The sequence below is a fragment of the Tribolium castaneum genome, chromosome 3, assembly GCF_031307605.1.
Source record: "Tribolium castaneum strain GA2 chromosome 3, icTriCast1.1, whole genome shotgun sequence".
Lineage (NCBI taxonomy): Eukaryota > Metazoa > Arthropoda > Insecta > Coleoptera > Tenebrionidae > Tribolium > Tribolium castaneum.
Genome location: NC_087396.1, coordinates 2,855,001 through 2,860,358, shown reverse-complemented (window position 1 = coordinate 2,860,358; position 5,358 = coordinate 2,855,001). Strand labels below are relative to the sequence as shown.

The window sequence follows — 5,358 nt, the reverse complement described above, 5'->3', positions numbered from 1 at the left end:
GTTTATTTTAAACGATTTTATGATTCGAAACTAATGAACTTTTATGGGGCAGATGCAAAACCACATATTACAATATAAAGCGTTGTTTTAAAGCAAATTATTACCTTTTGCAACAAGAAATTTCACGTCAAAGAAACTGAAAACATCGTATCCATGCACAAATATCGAATTACGTATCAGTTTAGGCAAATACAGCTTATTTTAAACGATTCCTTGCTATAAACAAGAAAAATTTTATCAAACATATTGATAAATCATGCGTATGAGAGTGCAGTCGTGTCTCTGCGTGCTCTTGCCTTTGGGATTCATTTTCAGTGGTTGATTCTTGGTGTTGATTGTTGAATTTGATATCTGGGTGTATGTGGTTGTTGTTGTTTCCTCTGGAAATTACTATTTTTGCGATTTCGGTAAGTTATTCTTGTTTAATTCGTTAATATCCGTCATTAGATACGCATAATTATATCTTATCGCGGCAGTATAAGATAGCGCTCGCCCCTCTATAGCAGCAGCAGCTGGTATCGCGGCGGCGCGGCGCAGTGAAAATTTAGTATTTATCGCTCTGTCGCAGAGTGAGCGTCTGGTGTCCAAATTTTGTCTACATTAATTTCATTAATTTCAGTTTAAATCACTAAATTTAATGGCTGAATTTAATTGCTGCCACTGTTTTAAAAGCGTAAGTCGTGATACACCTATCGTGGTGTGTGACGGCTGTTCGCTAAATATTCACTGTCGTTGCCTCAAAATAAGCGAAAATGAAATCGCCTTTATTTCTCAGTCTCGCTCTCCAAATATCAAACTGTTTTGTAATAGATGCAACGTAACTATCACAGCAATTTCAGAAATTAAAAAACTCGTAAATGACATAAAATCATCATTTGATGAGCGTCTTAGCAAACTCGAATCTCTTATTATTAATAACAATACGTCTCAAGCTATAAACCGCGAAGAAATTATCGCCGAATCTGTGGACAGTTCGGCTCGTGCGTGCAATGTTATTATGTACAATGTTAAACCTGTCGCTAATAAACAAGACGTGGATGTGGTAAATGATGTCCTCGAGGTCATTGATCCATCACTTGTGATTGGTCCGGAAAATGTTTTTCGCGTAGGAAAAACCGTCGGTGATAAACCTCGCTTATTAAAATTGCAATTTAAAACTCAACAAATGGCACGTCTATGCTTGAAGAAAAAATCGTCTTTGCTGCAGCACCCACAATTTGCTCACATTACTATTAGTGATGATAAAACCCCGGGTCAACTAAAGCATTTAAACAATTTGCGTGATGAATTAAAGCGAAGACTTGATGTTGGCGAAAAGGACTTGACAATTAAATACGTTAACCACGTACCAAAAATTATTTCACATCAAAAAAACTAAATATTTACCCTTGTTCAATGGCTCTTCTGTATACGAATATCGCATCTTTATCTTCAAAATTTAATGATTTGTTATTAGAAGTAACTGAATTTAGACCTTCTATTATCGCACTCACGGAGACTTGGCTTAATCCGTCTATCTCTGATGATGCTGTACACATTGAAAATTACTCTATTTACAGAGATGATCGCCTATCTCAAAAAGGTGGCGGTGTGTGTTTTTATGTAGATAAAATTAAAATTTCAAAATTTTTTAAAATTACTCAAATTTGCATATCTGTTAAACCTTATGATTCTCTATGGTTAAAATTTGAAGGAAATGAACAAACCTTTGTTATAGCATGTATTTACAGACCACCAACAGGAGCGTCTTTTAACAATCACGAAAATGATAAAAATCTATTTAATACCATACAATCAACTATTAATCAGTATCCTAACTTAATTATCATGGGAGATTTCAATTTTCCATGTATAGACTGGTCTGCTAAAAACACAACAGGTCAAACAATCATCGAAAAACAATTTTCTGAATTGCTCTTGGAGAATAATTTGTCACAAATAGTCACTGAACCTACACGATTTAGATCCCAACAACGTCCTTCATTACTTGATTTGGTAATTTTGTCTGACGTTAACCTTGTATCGTCTTTAAACGTTTCGAATCCTGTAGGTACATCTGATCATTCAAAAATCGAAATTGAGTTACAAATTATGATATATTCAGAGCCAAATGCAAGAATTAAAACAACATCAATTGTTGACTACACTCGCATAGACGAAAGTCTCTTGACTTACGACTGGAATGGTTTAGATTCACTAAATGCGGAAGAACAATGGAAACATTTTAAATCGATTTTACAAACTTGCATTACAACAAATTCCAGACTGTTTACAAACCGACTGAGAAAAGATAAACCGTGGATAAATCAACACATGCTTGACAAAATAAAATACAAAGCTAAATTATGGAAAAAATTTAAAAGGAAGCCTACTGAAGATAATTTTTCTGCTTATAAAAGATTTTCTAACCAACTAAAATCTGATTTACAAATAGCCAGGTGTAATTATGAAAATTCTATATTAAATAAACCAAAACTATTTTATTCCCATGTACGTAAATTTATCTCTAGTCGTGTGTCGGTCCCTTTAGTACGAAATGCTTCAGGTCTACTCTGCTCCGATCATACAGAAACTGCAAACACTTTAGCGGACAGTTTTGCTGCTACCTATAATTTAAACATTAATAATAATATACCGTCATTTATGCCTACAAGTACATTTAGTGGGTTGTCTTATATTAATTTTACTCCGGATCTGGTAAAAAGCCAACTCTGTGCCATTAAATTAAATACAGCTCCAGGTCCGGATCAGATACCTCCCAAACTCCTGAGAACTTGTGCTGCTTCGTTGTCGGGCCCACTTGCCAAAATGATGACAAAATCATTCTTACAAGGCACTTTGCCCTACGAGTGGTTGCAAGCAACAATCACGCCTTTGTACAAGTCAGGAGATAAACTTGATCCTGCTAACTATAGACCTGTAAGTCTCACGTCGACATGCTGTAAAATTATGGAAAAAGTTATAGTCAAGGAACTATTAACTTACATGAGAAAAAATAATTTAATACCTGAGCATCAGCACGGCTTTTTACCAGGTAGGTCAGTTGTCACAAATTTGCTATCCTGCACAAATCTATGGACAAAAATGTTAGACACTAACCAACCTGTAGACATAATTTACCTTGATTTTAGTAAAGCCTTTGATAAAGTCCCTCACAATCTCTTGTTAGCAAAACTGGAGTCCTATGGTGTAACAGGAAATTTGCTTGATTGGATCCGAGCGTTTCTATCAAATCGAAACTATTGTGTAAAAGTCTGTGGTAAATTTTCGTACTCTAAACCAGTATTAAGTGGGGTCCCACAGGGATCAGTTCTTGGACCAATTTTATTCTTGTTATATACAGCAGATTTATTGTTTTCACTGGACAGCTATTCAGCATATGCGGATGATATTAAGTTATTTGCTAACCCACTTGTCACGGACTTGCAAGACCAACTTAATTTAATCTTCCAATGGAGCGAGAAGTGGCAAATACCACTAAATATTGCAAAATGCTGTGTACTTCAGTGTGGCCACAACAACCCAAAGTACCTTTACCATATAAATGGCACACTCCTGAGTGTAAAAACCTCAACCAAAGATCTAGGGGTCATTGTAAATGATAAGTTAGGATGGTCAGAGCAATGTCTAGCATCAGTGGGTCGAGCGCGTAAAATGTTTTATTTGCTAAAGCATGTTTTTCCAAATCCTTCAGTCAGTTTTATTTCAAAGGTGTACATCACTTACATAAGGCCGCATTTGGAATTTGCCATTCCAGTCTGGAGACCTTATTTGTTAAAGGATATTGATTTGCTGGAAAGAACTCAGCACCTGGTAACTAGATGGACACACTGTTTAAGACAAGTTTCATATGAACAACGTCTTGAAATACTCAAAATACCAGATCTACGTGCTCGTCAAAACAGGGCAGATGCAATTCAAATTTTTCGGCTTACTCATGGTTTATTTCCTGGAGTAACACGCAATTTCTTGCAAATTCAATATCATGACAGACTTAGAGGTCATTCTTATAAGCTGAAAAAAGAACCATTTAAGACTACCGTTAGAAAGAATTATTTGACAAATCGTGCATTTGATATATGGAATGGCTTGCCTGATAACGTTGTTGCAGCTGTTACTGTTTCTTCCTTCAAGAATCAATATGACACATTACAATAATTAACATTAACCTTTATTAATTAACTAATTTAACTGTAGATTAAAATTGTATTTCATTTTTCATTATTCAATGGTGTTTTATTTAACACGAAACCGTATTTCTTGATATTTTGCTATAAAGGTGTTAACCTCAGCAAAGAATCTATGTTAATAATAATAATAATAATAATAATAATAATAATAAATGTCTTATTCTCGAAAATAAGAGCAAATTATATATCAGTTTTAACAAAAGCGGATTACTCTGTTTGATTCTATGCTTAGAGTAGAGTAAACTACTATAAAACGTAATGAAAACTCTATATTCAAGCTCAAAAGAACAAATTACGTTATAGTTTTGACAAAAAAAAAATATTTCGGACGACTACATATTTCGAAGTAAGCAAACTTTAATTGAACAAGTGCAAAAGCTAATACTTTGCTTTAAAATAACGATTTATGTGGTAATATGGTATTTTGCATCTGTCCTATAAAAGTTTACTCGTTTCGCTCCATTGAATCATTCGAAATAAATTATTTTGACACAACGAAAATAATTTTTTTGTTTAAACTGTAACATGTCGTTTTAATTAAACGAACTAAGACGTTTGGCATCTGTTTAGTGAAAGTTTTCTCGTTTGGGGGCATAAAATCGTTTGAAATTAACAGTTCTGGTCAAAACTATAACGTAAATTATTTCTTTGAGACGAAATTTAAAGTTTTCATTAAGTTTTATACAAGTTTGCTCTATTCTAAGCAAAGGAGTAATCAGGATAAACTGCTTTTATCCAAAGTAATACATAATTTGCAGTTTTGAGCCAGAATAAGACGTTTTTAATCTTTTTAATGTAAGTTTTCGTGTTCAAAAGAAAGAATCGTCTAAAATAAACAATTTGTGTCCAGACTGAAACGTAATTTGATTTTCTGGGCCTGAATAAGAGGTTTTCAGTTTCTTTGATGTAAGGTTTCTTGTTTGTAACAATGAATAAACGAAAATCAATGGTTTTAATCCAAACTGTGACATAAATCGTTTTTTAAAGGCGAAATTAGACGTTTTGCCTCTGTTCAGTGAAAGTATACTGGTTTCAAAGCATAGAATCGTTTGAAATTAACAGTTCTCGTCAAGACTATAACGCAAATCTTTAAAGTGATACAAAGAAATAATTTACGTAATAGTTTTGACCAGAACTGTTAATTTCAAACGATTTTATGCCCCCAAAC

At 33.8% G+C, this 5,358-nt stretch overlaps 1 long non-coding RNA gene across 1 annotated transcript; it reads right to left on the bottom strand.

Annotated features, from left to right (window-relative positions):
- Positions 1–263: 263 nt before the first annotated feature.
- On the bottom strand, positions 264–3,761 carry LOC135265716 (uncharacterized). Its single transcript, XR_010333517.1, has 4 exons — positions 3,008–3,761; positions 2,658–2,939; positions 1,387–2,606; positions 264–390 (listed from the first exon to the last, which is right to left on the bottom strand). It is a non-coding gene; the product is annotated as an uncharacterized LOC135265716 (long non-coding RNA).
- Between the last annotated feature and the right edge of the window lie 1,597 nt (positions 3,762–5,358).